The sequence below is a fragment of the Macaca nemestrina genome, chromosome 13 (assembly GCF_043159975.1).
Source record: "Macaca nemestrina isolate mMacNem1 chromosome 13, mMacNem.hap1, whole genome shotgun sequence".
Classification (NCBI taxonomy): domain Eukaryota; kingdom Metazoa; phylum Chordata; class Mammalia; order Primates; family Cercopithecidae; genus Macaca; species Macaca nemestrina.
This window is the reverse complement of record NC_092137.1, coordinates 106779218-106802236: the sequence shown is the minus strand read 5'-3', so window position 1 is coordinate 106802236 and position 23019 is coordinate 106779218. Positions and strand designations below refer to the sequence as shown.

General features: G+C 45.4%; 1 protein-coding gene across 3 annotated transcripts in view; it reads right to left on the bottom strand.

Moving 5' to 3' along the window:
• LOC105471806 (myb-like protein A) overlaps window positions 1-23019 on the bottom strand; it is a 504277-nt gene that overhangs the window by 361527 nt on the left and 119731 nt on the right. For all 3 annotated transcript variants that reach the window (XR_011611998.1, XR_011611999.1, XR_003015908.2), the window contains exon 3: window positions 6686-6838. The gene's annotated coding sequence lies outside the window, so the exon portion shown is untranslated. The remainder of the gene's footprint in view (window positions 1-6685; window positions 6839-23019) is intronic.

The window sequence follows — 23019 nt, the reverse complement described above, 5'->3', positions numbered from 1 at the left end:
TGGAATAAGAGACATAGATACTTCCTCGGTTGAAAGAAACAACACTGGTAGCTAGTACAGTGGATAACACCTTTTCTTGTTCATCCTAGAGAGAGTGTCCCCGGGGTCGGGGGACAAGGCTGGGCTAGAGCTGCTCTCAGTTGAATACAAGTGAGTGGTGGTTGAATTACTGTAAGCTGGAACTCAAAAGCTCTCTGTGATTCATATAGCAGCTCTTTTCATATGGGTTCCAAATTTCCTCTTCTGTTCATTCAACATCCTCTGACAAGCTCTCTGAACTTCATTCTGGCTTAAAATCTAAGAAAGCCATGATGGCAAATACCCATGTCATGACTGTTTACCTTCAGTCTTCAAACTCACCCTTCCCTGCTGAGGTGCCGCCCCGTGGAGAGGGATTAACCTTGAATGAGACGGTGGGACAGAGACCGATGCATTGTTGTGGTCACAGTTCCATAGGTGTGCTGTGTTTTTTCTCAGCATACCCATTTTAGGCTCGTGCGGTATCAAACTTTTCTGCCAGTAAGTAGAAAAGGCAATTTTTGTAAAAACTGAGAAACAAGTTGCAGGCGAGAGCAGATATTTCAGAAATGACTCAGAATCATGTTTTGCTAGAAGAATGCTAATGAAATACAGAGCACGTATTCATGAAACTGATAACACTCCCTCGGAAAGAAAAAGACTCTTATTAGACATCTGAACTTGAGCAAAACATTCATGTTGTCGATTATAATATAATGGATGGCTCCTACTCTGGCAGCAAAATGTAGCTTTAATGTAACTACAGAAGCAAAGATTATTCTTGGGGGAATAATGATAGAGTGTATCTTTCTGATCTTCTGAAGCAGTTCATTCACCTCTGAAACTGACTGTAAACCTCAGGAAAGAAGTTTCTCAGAAATATGTGACCCACTAAGCTAAAAGCCAACTCCCTAGTGAATCACCTTCCACACCCATGACCTCAAGTCCAGAACCCGTGTAAAGCTACTTTTTACCATGTCTGCTATGACTGCTGGGGGATGGTATACTATCATCCTAGATCCTATTACCCACAAAAAATATTAAACCAGCTACTACTAAGCTTGCAAGCATGACTAGCAATGAACTACCTAATTTCTGACTGTTACAAATTAATCAAGTCACAGCACATTTGCGATTCATATCAGCTACCTAGGGAGTTTCTGTAGACAGCTAACCCATTTGGGAAGCGGTCAGCTAATACTATCTGGATGTCAGATGCATCTCATGTTTTGGCAGCTCTTTATTCTCTTTCAAGGGGATCATGTTGACAGGCACTTGCCCTTCAACTTGCTCTGTTTGATAGCGGCTCTGTTTTCAGTCTTGCCTTTATTGCACTTGAGGATTTTCCACAGTCATGAATGGGGATGTTCTCGTGTAAGAAGGTCAGACGGGCAAAAATCTGGGAAGAAGGCAGATGCATTCACAAGGCCATGCCTGGAAACTCTAAATCAGAGGATGGACTCAACTCCTCCCAGAATTCAGAGGCCTGAAGCTGAGGTAGCTTATTCTCAGAGCGTACCTCTAGCTTCTCTAGGAGCAGTTTTTGAAAGGATCAGAGGCAGACTGCAACGCAGGCTTTAAACAACAGGAAAAGTAATTTAAAACCAAGAGTAATGAGAAGAGTGTGAATATTGGGTGGTTTCTTTCACTTCATGAATTGGGTGTGATTTTTATTAAAATCATTTCTTAAAATCATGATCATTATGATTATGTCTATTAAAATAAGTATTCATACATATTTAGAGATACATGCTAAAATATTTACAGATAAAATGATACAATGTTTAGGATTTGCTTTAAAAAAAATTAGAGTGGGGCGAGGTTGGGTTGTAGCTGAAACACAATTGGCCATAAGTTGATCATTGTTGAAGGCAAGTGACAGATGGGAGCTCATTACAATTTTCTCTATTTTGGTGTATGTTTAAGATGTTCTCTGATAAAAAGTTAAAAATGAAATATTATGAGATATATGAGTGTCTTTCTCAGAGACAATTATCTAATTTGAAACTCAGTTTCCTTTAACTCAAGATTTGTTTGCATATATCTAAATCACATGGTTTTTATCTTGCAAAAAAGAAACCACAGCGTTAAACCCAGGCTTCTCTTCTCGGTTCTGCTTTCTTCCCAGGGATTCCAAGTGACGAGGCACATGGTACAATGCCTCCCATTCAGCAGAGGCACCCCAGAAACATTGCTATGTTGCCCTCACCATCAAAACCGCTCTTCACAGAGCACTGGCCATTTAACGGGCCTGAGGTCAGTCATATTGCCACGTGAAGCAGCCAGCCCTCTGCTTTTGAAAACACCCTTTAAGGAAATGATTGCAAAGCTTGACTATAAAATATTTTCAGATATTTGAATGAGAAAACAAAAAGCCATGGTGCCCACTGAGAGACACAGAAAGAACTCCTATAGCTCTGCCCCCTCCCCACACAGACCAGCCCTCCTTCCTTGAGGACAGGACTGACTGGGTCTGAACACAGCAGGTGCCCCATGCATGAGCTGAACTTCACTGAACTGCAGCCAGTCACACAGACTGGAGGGTCTTTCTGTGGGACTCTCCATTCCCACTGAATCCTTCCCATAGGCAAAAGGTAGTTCCCTAAAACAAATGGACACAGCTGGAAGGGATCTGTTTACTGAATCAAGAAAACACTGAAATCTATTAACTGAATGAAGACAACTGAAAAACAAAACATCTCTGAAGGATCAAACTCTGCAGAAAGAAGTTGGCATTTGCCCAGGACAAGAACAGGCATCCTTTACAATGCTTATCTCAGTTAGAACAGCCTTGTAGGTAGACAGGGCAGAAGGATCTCTGCTGGGTCAGCCTAACAGGAGCAGGAAGGGTCGCCTGGTGCAAAAACAGGGGAGGAAAGTTTCTGACCAGCTGATGTGAAAGCAAAGTTGGCCAGAGGTCATGTGAAGGGAGTCTGCTAGGATGCCTGTCTCAGTCTGTGTAGTTTTGCTATGAAGGAATATCTGGGTATTTCTTTTTAAAAGAGGTAGGCCAGGCACGGTGGCTCAAGCCTGTAATCCCAGCACTTTGGGAGGCCGAGACGGGCAGATCACGAGGTCAGGAGATCGAGACCATCCTGGCTAACACGGTGAAACCCCGTCTCTACTAAAAAATACAAAAAACTAGCCAGGCGAGGTGGCGGGCGCCTGTAGTCCCAGCTACTCGGGAGGCTGAGGCAGAAGAATGGCGTGAACCCGGGAGGTGGAGCTTGCAGTGAGCTGAGATCCGGCCACTGCACTCTAGCCTGGGCGACAGAGCGAGACTCCATCTCAAAAAAAAAAAAAAAAAATAAGAGGTGTATCTGGCTCATGGCTCTACAGACTGTACAAGTATGGTGTCAGCATGTGCTTCCAAAGTGGGCTTCAGGCTGCTTCTCTTACGGGGGGAGGTGAAGGGGAACCCTGTGCAGAGATCACATTGTGAGAGGAGAAGCAAGAAAGAGGACATGAAGGTGCCAAGCTCTTTTTTTTTTTTTTTTTTTTTTTGAGATGGAGTCTCACTCTGACACCCAGGCTGGACTGCAATGGTGCGATCTTGGCTCACTGCAACAACCTCCACATTCCAGGTTCAAGCAATTCTCCTGTCTCAGCCTCCTGAGTAGCTGCGATTACAGGTGCATGCCACCATGCCCAGCTAATTTTTTTTTTTTTTTTGTATTTTTAGTAGAGATGGGTTTTGCCATGTTGGCCAGGCTAGTCTTGAACTCCTGACCTCAAGTGATCCACTCTTTTTAACAACCAGCTCTCACAAACTAACAGAGTGAGAACTCACTCTCCCTCACCCTACCCAGAGAGGACATTCATCTATCATGAAGGATTCACCCTCTTGACCCGGACACCTTCCATTAGGTCCCACCTCCTAACACTGGGGATCAAATTTCAACATGGGATTTGGTGGAGACAAACATGCCAGCTCTAGCCATGCCCACCTGCTGAGTGCTTATTCACGGTGCACAACCGCTCTCCTGAAAAAGTTGTGAAATGCATTTTGTGAAAAGAATTCTATTTTGAATGCCTGAATGGAACTTAACTTAGAGGCAATCTGTTGTGAGTTACCTTCCAGAACTGCCAGGTTAGCTGTGTGACCTCAGGCAAGTTACCTAAGTTCTCCATGCAACACCTTCCCCATAGACAAAGCAGGGAGCATGGAATAGCAGTGCCTACTTCATCAGCCTGTTGTGGGAATTAAACGACTTGACACATTTGAAAGGCTGATGATATGATGCTTGGGAGACATGGGATACAACCCTTGCAGCCTTTGGCAGGCTGACAGTGCAGGCACTTTCCCTCAAGTGTCTGGGCCCTTCCCTGCCCCAGTGCCACCTGTCTCCCCAGAGCAATTTCCAATCACATCAACAAGGGGTGCCCAGGGCAGTCACTCCCCTGCTCAGCAGTTTTCCAAGTCTGTAGCTATTGTGCCTTCTCAGCACCCAGCGCGATGTGCACCTCCTAGAAGTCACTCAACGAGCATTTGAAGTGAACAAACGTCTGGCCGGATGCTAACCTGGAGGGTCAGATTTTACACGCATGACTAATAAAGGCCATCCTGCCAAGTCTTTTTTAGTGACCTTACACAGCGCCACGCACAGAGTGGGTCCTCAATGAATAAATATTCCTGGATGAATAAAATGGGACTTCATTCTACGTAATAAAAGGTACGCTTTAAGATCTTTCCACTCAATTTCCAGACAGTTTTGTGAGCTGGGATTCTCCCTCCTGACTCTGGAGTGCCCCCAGCAAGCCCAGGTTCTGCGCTTGCCTCACCCAGGCCATGCTGGTCTCTGGGTGTCCTGTGCCAAGCTGGGACGCAGCCTCTCTCCCTCAGCAAGTGGATAGCCCACGCTAGGGCTTGGGTGCTGAGGTCTGAAGGCTGGTGGAGTCTTGGCTGTTCTTCAGCTGGGTTTTGTGACTTACACATTGTGGGGTGTCTGGTGAAGAGCTGTGGTGAGAGGAAAGACGACATGAAAGTAGGCATCATTGAGAAGCAGCAGCAGGGTGCGTGAATTCTAAAACCATTGGTGGTGAGGTGGTTAAAAACATTTTCCCTACTGCAGCTATCATGACCACCAGACTTTTGTGGGGTAGGATGGAGAAAACCGTAAGCACAGCTCAGGGCCTCTCGTGCATGTGGTGTGGGTGCAGAGGGAGGCTCCCTAGTGGGACTCGCCCCTGCCGACTGGACTGCGTGCCTGCGTCCACTGTGTCCCTGCACCCATCACAGAGCAGTGCCCAAGCCCAAAAACAAAGATTTTGTTTTGTTTTGTTTTTGATGGAGTCTCACTCTGTCGCCAGGCTGGAGTGCAAGGGCATGATCTCGGCTTACTGCAACCTCCGCCTCCCCAGTTCAAGCAATTCTCCTCCCTCAGCCTCTCGAGTAGCTGGGACTACAGGTGCACTCTACCACGCCCAGCTAATTTCTGTATTTTTAGTATAGACGGGCTTTCACTGTGTTGGCCAGGATGGTCTCAATCTCTTGACCTTGTGATCCGCCCACCTCGGCCTCCCAAAGTGCTGAGATTACAGGTGTGAGCCACCGCACCCGGTCAAAGATGTTCTCTTTTAAGTTTAGTTTTTTAAAAACTCACACTGCACCTTCCCTCAGGAAGACATGGAGTCTATGTGACCCAGCCCGTGGGTCCCTGGACACCCGGACTAGAGGACCCCTCCCAAGAGCAGACCGCAGGCAAGATACCATTCATTGACCTCCCTGCCTGTGCTGGTGGATTCCGCACATGGCCACGCCTCTTCTATACAAGGCCAGGTGGGTGTGAGTAGGAAAAACATGCGGTCCTGACCTGGGCGGCTGGCATATGGGGGTTTCAGCCCCCGAGGAACTTCTAGCACAAAGCCTAGTGCTAGGTCTCAACCTCAGTAGCAAAGAGGGAGTCCCGAGAAGGTGCCATGAGGGTGGGTCCTGAAACACAGCTGAGAGGGGTCACCAGTTTTTTTGGGGTGGAGTGACAGGAAGACTGGTAAATTTGAACTTCTCTGCTTGGAACATAAGAAATACTCTCCATGCCACAGGTGTTTGCACAAAATCAGGCATCTCTTGTCCCTGGAAACTTATATCCCCAAGATAGAGGTGGCTGGTTCCCAGAACTAGGGTGAGTGAAGCCCCCACAGCAAGGAGCTCTGTTCTGATTTTGGCTTCCTGGGTGGCCCTGAAGATCCTGCAGCCCGGTGGTTATGGAGTGGCTTGGTGCTCCTCATCAGAGATCCAAGCTAGCCTCCAGGGAGATAAATGAGAAGCACAAGCATTTTCCCCATACGACCTAACTTAAAGGATCTGAAATGCAGTGAAAACACAGAAGCCACAACAGGAATCTCAGAAGCATAAAAGACAAAGCGTCCAGTCTCCCCTGACCCGCTATGGCCAGCCTAAGTCTTGTGGTTCATCAGTCCCACACTGTCACCCAGGAGGCTGCCGGTGTATGCCCCTCTCCCTGAGCCTGAGCTGGCCAGAGGGAAGCCGGGCTCAAAAGACCTGAAGGAAAAACTGGAAACAGACAAAGGTCTTGAAGGACCCACTGGAAAGAGCCCATGCTTCCTGTAGAACTAGAGAATTTTTCTCCCTCTTTAATCTTGGTGGACTCCAGAGAAAGTGGATAGAAATAGGCATGATATAAAATATCACATCAAATCCACTCACCTCTTGCATTCCTCTGTGAAGGTGGTTGCCAAGAAGGGGAAGGTAGAAGTCAGGCCTGTAGCCACACTGCTGGCCAGGAGTCCCAGCTCAATCCCTTGTTAGCTATGCAACTTGAGCAGGGAGTTCTCCAGTTCGTGGCCTCCACTTTCTTATCTATAAAATGGGAATGAAAATAACACGACCGTGGGCCACACAAGGATGTTGTAAGAAGAAATGAGTGAATACATATGTAGCCCTTAGAACAGCAATAGACATGCAATAAGCAATCAAAACGTTAGCTATTCTTAATAGCTCAAAGGACTTGAAGGCACTCTTTTATGTATGTATTTTTATTGATTTTTCCGGAAGATGAAATAGATCATTTTGTCTCTAATCACATGCAGTGCCAAAAGCCACCAGGTTTCTTGAGGTTTGTGTCACTGAATCCACATAACCGAACGTGCTTTCTGACCATCATTGTTCCTGCTCATGGTTCCTGGGGCTCCCGAGCATCCTCCTAGTTACCAGTGCAAACTCAGTTATCCTCACCAAACGCCAGGAAAATGGGATTGCATTTCACAAAGCAGGAAGGTCAGAAAAAGTTCATTCTCTCACTAGGATTTTCTTTCCTTTGGCTATATTAAGACACTGAGTTTTACTTAGAAAGCACTAAAGGTGAATATAAGGTCACAGGATGCTGTCAGTTCTATTGACACGACCCAGCAAAATAATAATACTAATAATAAAAATGTTTGAAATGCAATACACACATGTGGACATAGAAACGCTAAGATGTGTTTCAGAACGTGCAGTCTCTCCATGTTCAGAATTAACACCCTCAGTACATACTTCTGTGCTTCTTTACCGGTGCCTACATCCACGCCATCCTGTTGTTATCCATGGATGAACACCTCAGAATTTGGAGAAATGGATTTTGGGAAATTTCTGAGACACATTTTGAAACAGTGAGGAATGAGACTGCAAGCGGCAGCCGCAGTAACAGTGACAGCAGGAAGCAGCAGCCACCTGCATCTCAAGAGTGGCACAGGGCTTCCACTGGCTGAAGTGGACACATGGCAGATGTGTAAGAGGCGTGCAGAAAGTGGTCAGTCATGTGTGCAAGTACATGCTCAGTGTCAGGCCAAGGCCCTGCGGGCCTGAGGAAAACAATGTCACGTTTCAACATGATTTTGGAAACCCTACTCACCATTGAAATCTCATATTGGCAGCAGAAAACTCTGCCGATGACTCAAAAGCCAAAGATAACTAAATTGTGTTTCTATTAGTTCTCACATAGGGGCAAGCCCACTTCACATTTCACCATACACCAACTCCTAGAGAGCTCCTTTGGGGCACTATTTAATTTACTTAACTTTTGTTGGCAATGGAAAGTGGGCCTGCCACATTTGATGACTGGACAGGTCCGTCCCAGTCACCTGCCTTCCCAAAAGTGCATTGGAGAGTGGAACAGAAACCACAACCCACTGTCTCGGACAGCCGTCAGCATTGTAAAATACACTCTGGCACCCAGCCCTGACAGAATAGTGGTCTACAGAGGCAAAAGCTCAGATTTTTACTACACCCAAGGCATAATGAACTTTACCAAGGGTAAATACTGCCCGGCCTTCTTTTATGTAGGAACCAAGAAAACCAGACTCAACAGCTTTGCCTCTCCTTCCTTCTCTGTACGTGTTCTTCCTAGTTGTATCGGATTTTGCTAATATCATAAGTACAGCTTCGATATAGCCGGGTCTTTATGCATGGATTTTACCCTTTGAGCAGCTTGAAGACAATTCTTCTGTCTTGCTCTCTCTGGGTTCTCATGAGCACAGAGCTATAACTATAATAAGCCCTCCATAAAGGTTGAATGGAGGCCACAGGGATCTTCAGGCCGGAAGTCAGAGGTCATTCCTTGAGGACATGTTAGTGACAGTGTCCTGTACAGTGGCTAGGCAGAGAAAGGCTGCTGAGAACAGACAGAGCTGGCTTTCATTAGTTAAGAGATGGACAGAGGAAGGAGCTCCGTCCACTCACAAAGACAGTTGCCTCCATATACCATGAGGGGAGTCAGGAGCATGACGTGTTCTACACAACTACAGCCTTCATCATAATCCCAAAGGCGGCCATAACCATGGGTAATTGGGATAACATTTGGAAAATATTTGCATGCCAAAACTGGCATTTTTAGAGGCCATGGAGAAACAGGTTTCCAATGTCAAATTTTGTTGAAAGAGGACACACATTATTCTAGATTCCAAAAGTTCCCTTCATCTTCAAAGAGCTAGGCCTTGCCAGTGTGACTGGAGTTTGCTATAAGCCTGAATTAAGAGAAGACAGAGGACATCAAGTTAGGGAAACGCCACCCAACAGGAAGGAGACACCCTTCTGGCCAAGAGGCAAGTTGGGGAGGGAGGGATGCAGGGAGAAGAAAAGATGAGAGAAGTTAAGGCTGAGCTAGTATCTGAGAATATCTCACATGTGCTCCACAGCCTGCCTTTTCCTCCGCTTCACTGTGGCCAGAAAGGGGCCTCAGTGTTCTATGTGCACCCAGAGGGTGTAGCTGCGAGCCAGACTGCTGAGAGGTCACCATTGCAAAGCCCAGAGACAGATAACAGACAAAGCTGAGATTTAGAGATCTTTGGGGCCAGGAAAATCTGAGCAGTGGCAGTCCCAGAGCACCAGGAGAACCAGCTAGACCTATTGACCCCAGAACTGGATGCTCAAAGACATGATCAGGCCAGCCCCAGCTCAATTAGCACCTGCTATGTCTCAAAGGCAGGACGAGTTCAGAGGCGCCACCCCACACTGTGAGAATTCATAATTGTTTCCTTCTTCCAGCTGCCAACCTGGGACACAGACAGTGAAGAGACATCCTCTGAGAGGGAAATCTTAATTTCTATTTAACTGTGTATTTACCCAAAAGAAAGTGAGTGAGACCAAAAGAGTCTAAGTTTCTTTCAATGGGCAATTTTAAGGTTCTCCCTCCTTCCTTTACCATCAACAGGAAATGATGAGATCCATATAGAGAATATTTAAAAGGAGATAAATTATCATTTTCTGCCCCTCTGAGTTGCAGGGTGTAAATTTTTCCTCTGCTAGAAGCGTGTGCAACGTGGCAAGCCCAGCACACAGAAAGAGCTTACTTCATGCTGCTGAGTTAATAGATTTTTTTGTCATGGATGTGCCAGAAAGCTCCACTCACATGGAGTGTAGTAAACACTACAACTGCAAAAGTTTATGCCAGGCAGAAGCCTGCATTGGTTGGGGATTAAGAGAAAGGGCACCTGACTTCGTAGCCCAGAGACCCAGGTTTTCCAGGTCCAGTCCTGGCATTGAGATGTCATGTCATCCCAGGCAAATCTTGAACTTGTTCTGGGCCTCTGTTTCTTTCTTCAACATGAATGAATTTGTTAAAGAAATTTCTAAAATTCTTCTGTTAATGAGTAATGATAATAATATCGGTAGTCACAGGCATTCATTGAGCACTGACTAGCTGCCAACCACTGTGTTGCTTGCTTTGTTTACATAATCCCATTCACTTTTAAAATCATCTTATGAAGGAAACAAACCATTATCATCTGCATAAGGTATGACTGCTTATGTAGAAAATGCCCAAAATCCATAAACAATTAAATAAGAATAAATAAATTTAGTGAAGATATAAAATTTACATACATCAAACAGCTAGAAAGTTTAATTAAAAGATAATATTCTTTTTTTTTTTTTTTTTTTTGAGATAGACTCTCACTCTGTCACCCAGGCTGGAGTGAAGTGGCGCTATCTCAGCTCACTGCAACCTCCTCTGCCTTCCGGGTTCAAGCAATTCTCATGCCTCAGCCCCTGAGTAGCTAGGATTACAGGTGTGAACCACACACGGCTAATTTTTGTATTTTTTTAGTAGGGACGGGGTTTCACCATGTTGGCCAGGCTGATCTAGAACTCCTGATCTCAAGTGATATGCCCACATCAGCCTCCCAAGGTGCTGGGATTACAGGCATTAGCCACAATGCCCAGGCTACAAGACAATATTCTTTACGACAGCATTAGAAAACATCAAGTATCTAGTGGGGCACAGTGGCATGTGCCTATAGTCCCAGCTACTCAGGAGGGTGAGGTAAGAGGATCACTTGAACCTGGGAGTTCGAAGCTACAGTCAGCTATAATCCTACCACTGCAGTCCAGTCTGGATGACAAAGTAAGACCCTGCCTCAAAAAAAAAAAACAAAAAACAAAAACAAAAAAAAAAAAAACTAAAATATCAAGTCTCCCAGAATAAATCTAACAATGAACATATTTTCAAGACCTCTAGAAGGAAAAGTATAAAACTTTAAGAAATATTAAAAACGGCTAAGTAATTGGAGAGAGATATTGTGTTCATGGATTTTATAATTTAATATTGTAATTTGATCTATATATTCAGTGCAATTCTTGTCAAATTCCTAATACTTTTTAAAAAATAGAACCTGAAAAAATGATTCTAAACTTATTTGAAAGCATAAAAGACCAAAAATAGGATGTTTCTGAAAAGGTAGTGATCAGGAGTTTGCCTTATTGACGTCTGGACTTTTATGAAGCTGGAGTAATTAAAACCCTTTGTAGTTTTGGTGCAGAGACAGAAAAATAGACCATGGGGTATGAATAAGATCTCAGAAAAAGATGCATGCAAATAAAGAATGTTGGTTTATTACAGAGGACACAGGATGTCAGTGAGGAGAGGAGGCTGATAAACAAATGGAGGTGGAAAAAATAGTTATTCATATGGGGAAAAATGAACTTGAGTATCTCCCTTAAACTATATCTGAAAAATAAACCTAGGTAGATTCAGGAATTAAATGTCAAAAAGAAACTTTATAATTTATAGTAAAATACAGGTAACTATTTTATACCTTGGGGTAGTGATATGGTTTAGATCATGGAGGTGGTTTCTAGTGGTTCAGCACCATCCCACCAGTTCTGTCTTTAAAGTGTGTAGCACCTTCCCCTTCTCTCTCTCTCTCCTGCTGGCCAATGAATATGTGCCTGCTTCCCCTTCGCCTTCCACCATAATTGTGTTTCCTGAGGCCTTCCCAGCCATGTTTCCTGTACAGCCTGCAGAACTGTGAGTCATTTAACCTCTTTTCTTTATAAATTACCCATTCTCAGGGAGTTCTTTATAGCAATGCAAGAATGGACTAATACAGGTAGCTAAAGTTTTTCTTAAGCACATAAATTGTTAACTATAAAATGATAAATTTAACTATGTCAAAACAAAGAACTTTTGTTCACCAACAGATATCTTTATTTGTTTTTTTGTTTGTTTGTTTTTTGTTTTTGAGACAGTCTCGCTCTGTCACCCAGGCTGCAGTTCAGTGGCGCGATCTCCACTCACTGCAAGCACCACCTCCTGGGTTCATGCCATACAGATATTTTTAAAAAGCAAAAAGACAAAGTAAAAACTGGGACAAGATATTCATAAGATCAACCAGAAAGGTTTAGTACCAACAATATATGTAGAACTGCTACAAATCAATTTTGTTAAACATGCACAAATAACCAGTATGATAATCGGGAAAAAAGTACCAATGGCATTTCACAGAAGAGAAAACATATATGTCCAATAAATTTTTGAAAAGATTCATAAAGAAATGTGAAAAGAATTATGAATACCTAGTATACGATACCACAAAGGGTGACTATAGTCAAAATAATTTAACTGTACATTTTAAAATACCTAAAAGAGTATAACTGGATTGTAACACAAAAGATAAATGCTTGAGGGGATGGATACCCCATTTCCCATGATGTGATTATTATGCATTATGTGCCTCTATCAAAACATCTCATGTACCCCATAAATATATGTACCTATTATGTACCCACAAAAATTAAAAATAAAAAAATTTAAAAAGAAAAGAAGTGAAAATTAAAATCACAATGAAACAACATTTTGTAGTCATTCAATTAGCAAAAAGTAAAAAGCCTAACACAATTAAGTGCTGGAGAGGATGAAGCTTGAGGTGTTGTAGATTAGCACAGAGTCTTCAGAGAATGTTTTGGCATTATCTCCTAAAGTTGAACGTTCACATGTTCTCTGACATGATTCTCCTTCAAGGTCCATACCCAAGAGAAACTCTTATACTTGTACAAAGGCTGACGTGTACCAGTAGGATTATAACAGCACTGTTCTGACTAGCAAAAGTCCGGACCCTCTCCTTTCCCAAATACCCCTCAATGGCAGCATGGATGATTACACTATGGTTTATTTGTATACACTACTATGCAGCAGTCAGAACAAAGAAATTACAATGACACACAATACTATGAATGACTCTTAGCAATATAACATTAAATGGAAAAAAAGTAAGTCCCTAAAAGTTTTATAAAGTTAAAAAACAAGTAAGATAAAAATGTACCTACTTTCTAGAAATACATGTAGAAGCATAAAACCAAATAAAATGGGAAGCAAGGATATCAGGAACAGAAGACTCATGAAGGTGTAGACCTTAGAAGTGGGGAGAAGAGATTAATGAGATACTGGGGACTAGCTGGTAAGATGTAGGTTATTGTCCTAGACTTAGCTTTTGTTTTGGGGGGTAGATTCATGGGTCCTCATTATAATATTGGAAATAACTAGTTATGTAACTAAATAAATGACAAAGTCATGGACAGATCAGTGGTGGAAAGTACTGTGAACAAGGATCAAGATTCATCTCATTCTTGAGCTCCAAGGATTTGGGGTTGCAGGGATCCTATGTCCTATGGAATAAATGCTGTTATTATCAGCATGTTACAGGCAAGGGAACTGAGGATCAGGTTGGTGGAGCAACTTGTCCCAGGCCACACAGCTGGTAAATAGCAGAGCTGGGAATTGATTACACCCACATAAACAGGTAGCCATGGGGCCACGTGTTCAGATCTGTTGACCAGAACATCCTGTGGTGTCCAAAATAGGAGTTTCTCATTTTAAGCCTGAATTGTTTATTCCCACACCAACTCCTGAGGTTGTTCACATGCCGTTATAACCTGAAGGCCTTGGAACACTCCCATGATCTGATAGTTCCCCCACCCCCGTGCACACACAGTCAAAGTATTTTCTGGCACCTTTTCAAGTCATTTTCATATTCTTTTTGAGCAGTTTCATTTTCTAAACCTGTTACTTCAGAACTCATTCATACGGAATCTATGAAAGAAATTCTGCTCAGCATTGACTAAGCATATGAGTAAGTTTTTATTTTAATAGCACCATGTAGGAGGTTTCTTTATAAATGAATGGGGAGGAGAGGAGGGAATGCTTGCAAACTTCCCACAGACAAGAGCTAAGTCTATAAAAGCAAGGTAACACAGAATCATTCTTTTCAGTTTCAGGGTAAGCTCTTTTGCAGGGTAATATCATTTGCAAAAAACAAAAAGTCAACAAATAACCTTTTTACCTTGCAGCTCTTAAAAATGACAACAGTTCAATGAATGGAAATTTGTGGGCCACATACACAGATAGCAAATTTACCAGGATCCCATTCTGTCTAAAATGTGTGTGTAATGGATCAGCCAACTCAAAATTGAGGAGGCTGGTCTGAGTTTAAGCGCCATTATTTTGCATTGCTCTAATCTGCTAAAATTCCAGATGCAGCTCAGTGGGGAGAAGTGATTTCACTTTCAGAGAGATTGGGCCATGATCGTGCTTATGATGGGCTGTATGCAGCATCACCCTGCAAAGCACTGGTCAGAGTCAGGAAGTGTTAACCATGTGCTCGCTGTCCCCAGCTCTCACACTTCATCTCTTCACTGTCACTGAGGTGGTCCCATCTCTAGAAGGCAGCACCCAGCAGAGCTGTAGCTAAGCACATGGTACATGACAACATAGAACCACAGGGAAAGTCTGGGGTGTAATGCTTGAGTTCGGTTAAGACCCTACTCCTCATCTAAATGAGGGCTCATTGTGCATTCTGTATCCTCGGAATGTGTCCTCTAGTTTTTAGCTCTCTTTCTCATAAGATAGCCTCCTGAGTCTCTCACAGTGATGAGCAGGGTCTGGATTCTGCCAGGCCCTCCTTCGGTTATGCCCAGCAAGCACCTGTAGTCAGTGTCTCCTGGTGGAGGACCCACTCACCCAGCCATGCCACTTTGCAAAATCTTCAGTATCCACCTCTCTCTCTTGGACTCCCCTAAGCACAGGAACACTAAGGTCTCACATTCTCAGCTGATGGCCATTTCCCAGGCAGTGGTCTAATGGGCAGGGCTGTCCTGAGCCTCCTCAGGCAATTCCAGTTCCAAAGAATCTGTGTAACCTCCTCCTGGGGACCTCTCCTCAGAATGGAGTGTTGGAAGGGAGTGTCTCATCCCCAATCCTCTCTCCTCCTTCCTCCTTCAACCCCTGGCTTCCTCTTTCTTGTGGGCTTCTGCAGGTAGCCAGGCCAGGGACTGCACATGCTGAGGGCCATACTGGTGACAGAGGGCTGCCACCCTGTCCCACAGTCTCGTGGGAGCAGCAAGTTGGGGTGGACACACAGCCCAGAGCAGCCTCCCATGGGGGGATTTTCCACAGAAGCATTTACCCCCACTTGAATATCTCTATGGTAATGGACTGGATGTTCATGTTCCCTACCCTCTATCCCTGCCAAATACACATGTTGAAGCTCTAACCCCCAGTCTAATTACCTTTGGAGATCATTAGGTTTAAATGAGGTCATGGGGATGGGGCTCTCATGACGGATTAGTGCCCTCATAAGAAAAGGAAGGGATCAGAACTCTCCCTGTCTCCACCACGTGTGGACACAGAGAGAAGGCGGCCACCTGCAAATTGGAAAGGGAGCCCTCCCCAGACACCAGATCTGCCGTACCTTGATCTTGGACTTCCAGCCTCCAGAACTGTAAGAAATAAATGCCTATTGTTTAAGCCCCTCAGTCTATGGTATTTTATGAGAACAAACACAATGGACTAAGACACCTAACATGCCCCCACCTCCCCATGGAATGAGTTATATCACTCCTGAAGGACTGCTGTGAGTTCGGGCATATAGGGCAGAACGAGGGAGGCACACGCTGCCATTTGCCCATAGGTTGTTACTGCAAAGCAGCCTGGGCACAGCTGGAGGTGGTATGGAGGCTGAGCCACCTTGCATGGGATTGTCCACAGACCTTCTTGCTTTCTAAATAGATCTGATTTCCACAGCAGAACTCAGCCCCTCTTCCTTTATTTTTTCTTTTTAATAGATTTTTAAAAATTAATACAGTACATAATTATTACAGGTGTTCAAAAGCTACAGAGATATATAGGTAACAAGTCAGACCCCAGAAGTACCCACAGTCCACAGATGAGTAGGCAGCACTTCCCAGTCGTTCTGTGTCCCCCAAGAGGCTACGGGTACGGAAACAGGGGCCCGGAATGGATGCATCAGCCTCTCTCTGGAGAAAGCTGATGTTGCACAATCCCTTCTCCAAGGCTACTGGCCCACATGGTGCCAATCCAGCTGCAACTGTCAGAAAATGATGCTCCCTGGGAGTTTTCACTTAAGGATTTAGGTGGGGCTCCAGAAGCCCTCATAATGTAAGAGTGCTTTCCCCTCCAAATGCTGCAGAGTAAGAGGAACAGGGGCTGTTTGAGGATCTTTAATGCTATTTTTATTTTCTCAGCATCATCTCCAGTATTTCTTAGGATGCTTGTCCTAAAATCAGCAGACTGGTATTTATTTCTTGGTGTTTTTAAATCTTCATGATATTTTATCTCACCTAACTTTCCTTCTGAATTTACCGATTGTGGGTGTATTTTTTTTTTTTTAACAATACCACAGGAATCATCTCTTGATGACAATTAGCCGATCTTGCAGTAGAATACACTATTTGTTTTAAAGATCATAACGCAGCAAAGTTGAAATTACTTTGCAATAATTAACAAAAGCACAGGGGTCCAGAAACATATAACTGTGTGATTCACACCCACGAAACAAAGGAAGGTGACATTCCTGTCTATCTGCTTACCCCCTGAAGTGAGAGGCAGTTCACGCTCGGCACCTCACCCCCAATAACAGCCTTGAAATTATGTATTTTGTTGTTGTTGTTTTTCAACTAAGAAAATTTTGCATTATTTCAAGTTTCAAATCAGATTATACAAAATCATGTATAATATTCTCTCACTGGTTAGCTAGGAGCTGCACTCCCTTCCCTAGTGTTGCCAAGATTTCCATCACTGGGACGTGAAGCCCTTCACCTCTCAGAATGCCAGAGAGAAGGAGTCCCTCCTGTGGTCCTGCAGTGTCACCCCAAAAGCTGCCCAGGTTGCCAGGTGTGTCTGAGCGAAGTGAGGCCACCTGACTCATTTAGCCCAGTGCAGGGGAACTTCTCTGAATGTGGCCCGGGTGCTTGAAAGAGCTCCACCCCACAAGTGGAAACCCCTCTTCCCCACAGAATACCCACCAGGTATTCTGCTCTCAGACCCATCCCTGCTGAGAATACGACTCTGGTGGAGAGGCACTGCTCCTAGTACTGTCAGCAATGAGGACTTCCTGTCTGGAGTAGGGTAGCCCCAGTGAAACTGACTCTCACTACAGGGCCCGGCGCACCTCCATTCGTGTGCCACAGCACACCAGGCGCATCGCTTACAGCTGGTTCTTTACCTGCCAGCCAGGTTTAGCTGTGGATACTGTAGGCATTCAGTTTAGAGACCTTCCTCCACCCTGGGCAGTAAAACAGTGTCTGAAGTTGTATTAATGACCTTCCAAGCCTGGTCTCCTACCTGCTGGGCAAAAGCTGCAGGATGGGTCCTGCCTGGGTCATGGGAATGAATATGAAACTGAAAGAGCCAGTCCTTCAAGATGGATCCCTAGTGGCTAACTGGGCCTAAATTTAACATTGGGCCTAGTGGTCATTTATTGACTAGACATCACAGATGTACTCTGTGTTCTCAGAAAACCCATACCTCTGTTCAACTTTGGGACTTTCAGAACTCACCGGAACCAACCAATCAGAACTCAGTTTCATCAAGTAATTAGAACTAAGCAAGTTTGAATCCTTCATTTGCATAAGTGGACTTGATTGGGAACCCGGACAGGAACTTTTGCTGTCAAAACTGAACCCTCCTTTTGTTCCCTGGAACAAACCTTCATGTTAGACCAGAGGCCACATCTCTCCATTTTGCAAACTGCTCAGCGGAATAAAGTATCTTCCCTTCAAATTCTTTCACAGACAACTTTTGTTCACCGACACCTTACCTTGCACCGTCCTTACCCCTCTCCAATAACGTGCTCTCATCTGGGCTGTCTCTTTGTTCCCCAGATCATGCTACATCCACTCAGGGGGCTAGTTCTTTCTCTTTGTTTGATATTCAAATCTTACCACCAAAACTGTCTGCAAATTACAATCAGCCATGAGAAATTCTCTCATGGAAATGGCACACTTCAGGAGTCAGCTTTCCATGCCCCACAGAGTGCTGAGCCCCCGGCAGCAGCCCTGAGGTTCTCTGTCATGTGTGGGGCACATGTGAACCCCTGGAAACTCACATCGCCGCAAGCCACGGCCAGAGAGGCCTGTGCCTAACAGAGACCTGTTGGCAGCTCCAGATGGGGCAGACAACTGGAAGAACTGGCAAAGTGGTTTAGAATGCAGGAACCTGGTGGGGGGTGGAGGTGGGGATGCTGCACAGGAGACACGCAGCATGTGGGATGGTGGGGGGCAAGGGGCAGGGGGAGAGTCAGTGGGAGCAGAGGGAGGAGGTAGGGAGAGGGTAAGGAGACTAGTTAGTGGGTAGGGGGCTTCTGAAGAAAACACTTGAGCTCTGGAGCCAGCGGGGTGTCCAGGAAACAGCTGTCGATGGGGAGGCTTGGGCAGGAGGGTCACTCCACAGTCAAGGTGATTTATATGGCCTTGAGTAGCCCTCATCTGGGTCTGAGTTGGGGCACTTCACAATCCATCATGGCCATCAGCACAGGAGATAGGCAGGAAAGCCAGAGCCACCGGGCAAGTGTCCCCTTTCATCATGGCCACCATAACTTAGGCCCTTTACAGCAGAAACTTTCACATCGTAGGATCATTTTTATAAAGCTGGTCCTAACTATAACATCAGAGTCATTGAGGGGGAAGATGGCATCATATGGTGTGTTGAAACCGGCTGCAATCGTCCTCATGAACTTCCAAATTCTATCCTTTTCTCTGCCAGTACCATATATATGTATATTTAGAGACAGGGTCTCGTTCTGTCACCCAGGCTAGAATGCAGTGGTGCCATCACAGCTCACTGCAGCCTTAAACCCATGAGCTCAAGGGATCCTCTGACCTCAGCCTCCTGAGTAGCTGGAATTACAGACGCACATTACCTCGCCTGGCCCACATATATATATATTTTTAAATAATACCATGAAGACACGCACCAATGAATGAATGAAAAAGAAATACTATAAAATGATACTTTCTTTAAAAGTTGTATGCCATTGAACATTAGAGGTATCATTGTAAATTGTCACATTACTCAAAGAGGCGTTCCATAGAGTATACCCTAAGGAAATGCTCACTAATGTTAAATGAAATTATGAGAGGCTGTTGTTTTGGACCGAGCTCCTGCACTAGGCTTCAACAGACCACACCCAACTAAAATGAAGTCACTCATGCTAAATGCCACATAACCAACTGAAACTTTAAGGAAACAGGTAGATCCCCAAACCGACCAGCTTTTCCTGGAAACAGAAGATTCCAGTCTACCTAAATCAGCCTAATAACGAAGTCCTGTCTGCTTTAACCCTTAAAAAGAAGTAACCTGAGGCCGGGCGCGGTGGCTCAAGCTTGTAATCCCAGCACTTTGGGAGGCCGAGACGGGCGGATCACGAGGTCAGGAGATCGAGACCATACTGGCGAACACGGTGAAACCCCGTCTCTACTAAAAAATACAAAAAAACTAGCCGGGCAAGGTGGCGGGGGCCTGTAGTCCCAGCTACTCAGGAGGCTGAGGCAGGAGAATGGCGTAAACCCGGGAGGCGGAGCTTGCAGTGAGCTGAGATCCGGCCACTGCACTCCAGCCTGGGCGACAGAGCCAGACTCCATCTCAAAAAAAAAAAAAAAAAAAGTAACCTGAAGAAATCAGATGTTAACCCATCAGTATTTTTTCTATTGTTCTGTATCCTTGTTCCGCCTTACAAAACCCGCTGTTCTGCCACTGTCCAGTGGGAGTTCCCATTCTATTCTATAGAATGAAGGCTGCCCCAATTCATGAATTATGAACATCAGACGACTAGACCTATAACTGTCAGTTGTGATTTTGTCTTCTGACACTAGCACACACAGCGTGTGGCTGGAGGGGCTGCCATACAAGAAAGAACTGACTAGGACTGGTGGGCTTTTGACCTCAAATGGACATTCAACTTCCTGCCCAGGAAAGTGCTATGAACAGAGCTGAATGAGGCATTTCTAGGGAAGAGAGGAAATAGGCGAGGGAACAGCCAATCAGTCACAGCTACTGATCCCCTCTGCAGGGCACTGGGCCCAGCATAGCAAGCCTCCATGATGAGAGAGCCCCTCAGACATGCCTGGCCCCACCAACTGCCACACTGCAGCTCCTGGCCAGGGTATAAATTTTCTTGATATCCCAATTGCCACCTGATATTTTGTGATATCATGATTGCTCGTTTGTTGCCGCTGTCCCCTAGTAGAATAATAGTTCAGTGAGGACACAGCCTCACACACTCACACAGATTGACACCCCACACGACAGTCCCCGTCAACGTCACCATCCATTGTGGCCTGGCCAACGCAGTGTTCCGTAGGGGCCGGCACTGTGTCATCCTTCCCACAGGGGTGCCCTCCTAATCTCCCCCAACCCTGCACTCTGAGTGACCATCACCCCTAGTTACAGAGGGAGAATCCCAGGTCCCACAGCTGAGAAGAGGCTGAGCTGGGATTCAAGCCCAACTCTTGTGAATTATGTGGATGTTCCTAAGAGTTCCTCAAGGTACAGGAAGGTGGGCACAGCACCTGAAAAGCTACATGAAGACCTTTTGTGAAATGCTGCTGCTCTCCCGTCAAGCTGGCTCTTGACCCTTCTGGCCTCTCTGGCCTCTCCACCTCCACCCACCCCACACACCCCACTCAGACCCACCACACGCCCACACCTCTCTCCCCACAGAGCAAGCAAATCTTGAAGAAGATAGTGGAGGAGACAAGTAACACATCTTCCCCCTCACATTCCTCGCTCGTTCTCCTCTGCTGCGTAGATAATCTGCACTTGAAAGGAAAGAGGGGCAGGGAACTGACATTAATTCAGCCCTGCCACATGCCAGTCCCTATCCTGGTGACTTCTTGGTGTGCCACCTCAGATAATCCTCAAGAGAAACCTTTGGTATACAGGGTCATTCTGACTTTACAGGCGAGAGGTGAGACACAAAAGAGCAGAGCTGGGAGCCTGGCCCAGAGCTGTGTGGTCAGAGCCCAGCGGCAGCTGAGCAGAGTGAGGCTGAAGTGGGGAGGCAGCCCCCAGAGTCCTGGGGCCCCCCAGAAGGTATGGGGATGGGAGGCAGAATGAAAGTGGCCCCAGGGTTAGCCCTGCAGGCTGACAGGATGTGGCACCGACAGCAGGGGTCAAGTTCTTAAGGGAAGAGAGGGTTGGGTTTAAAGGGAGCAGGTTTGGCTTAGGGCATCTTGGGGTGAAAAAGCCCCTTATGTTTAGGGAAATGTTGACCAGCCCAGCTTCTCTCTGGGCTGATTAGCACCCACAGAGATGACCCGTGATGGTTCCCAAGGCATGGTGGCTGCCTCGTCACCTTGGACACTCTCTGCTCACAGCTTCTGTGCCCCTCACCTCAAAAGCTCTAGGGAATTACAGCAGAGCACATGGTTGGGCAGGTCAGAGATCCAGCCAGCAGGAGCACACGCGAGCGCCACTTTAACTCCCATCCATGGGGAGGAGGCGGGGAGACAGATGGAGAATGAGATCAGTGAGGAGCCGGCAGGGAATCTCCAGCCTCTGGGCTGACTTCTGATCCTGGGCCTGGAGAGTGAGCTCAGGAATTCCCAGAACCAAAACCGAGCCCACATGACAATTATGGCTGTGCCTGAGTAATGCGGCATTTGTACACAGAGATCAGGACAGAAAAGGGACATGGGTTTGATAAAAGCTTCCTGTGGGCCTGGGATGGCCACAGTGGATGGCCACTGCTAGACCCCAAATTTTCACTGCCAATAGGGGCAGCCAGCTGTGATCACAAGAGCAGCTCAACGTAAAACACGGTTCACAATCATTACTAGCTGCAAGGCCTTGGCCGAGGATCAAAGGCCTTGGGACTTCCATTTCTTTCCAGAAAAAATGGATAGAAGGGTTCTGTCATATTTATTTGGACACTCTTCTCATCACTTTAAAGACAGGCCTTTAATCAAAATAAAGGCACAAGGGTGTTGAGTGGTGTGGGTGTCAAATGCCATGGGTGTCAAATGTTGTAGGTGTCATGCCCCTTCCAGGTCAAAGAAGAGGATTAATACCATTTGTTGAAAAATTCAGAGCAGAAAGGGATTTAGTACTGACTCTGCTGCTCACTGGCTGTGTCCAGTTCTTAGCTCTGAGCTTCAGTTTTCTCAACTATAAAATAAAGGCCATAGAGCTACATATGTGGTCTTCAACCTCTTACTGACAGCATTATTTTGTTAAATACAATTTTGCACATAACCTCATTAATGACAACGGCTAATATTTATTAGTTGAACACTTTTCTAAGAGCTTTATGTGCATTAACTCATTTAAACCTCATAAAAACCTTATAAGGTAATAGTATTATCCCCATTTTTCAGATGAGGAAATTGAGGCAGAGTGCCCAAGGTCACTCAGCTAGGAAGAATAGTAAAGCCAGGTTAAAACGTTGCTCTGAAGGCCACAGTTTCAACTCCTATTTCTGGACAGTGAAATGCTCTGCTAGGTCTGGAGTTAGAAGGGCTATGGGTGAGTCTCATCTTCTCTGGTATCCCTTCTTCTTCTCTACTTCTTCTTCTTCTCTACTCAGAAGCCCCTTAGCACAACCACAAAGCCCTCAGGTTTCACATACCACCTAGGGCAGTCTAAAAAGTTCCCTTACAGTACTTATATTCAACCAAACACTCATTTCTCATGGAGGTATCAGCATTAAATGGGACCTGCCCATGGAGTGCTCTGGGGTCTCTGATATGGTACTCAGGTGGCACAGGTACAATAGATCAATGTCACTCACTCTTTTCAGCAGCAGCAGCGGTGGTGGTGCTGTTAGCACAGCCTGGGAAGGTCAAATAAGCATATTTAAATTGTGCCCAGGAAATGCTCTGATAAATTCAGAATCAGGAGAATGAGAAGAGAGAGATAGATCACAAACCTTGGCAAGAAAAGGGAAACCCCTTAGCTGAGAGGATAAAGGAAGGTACATAGTACTTGAAAGAAG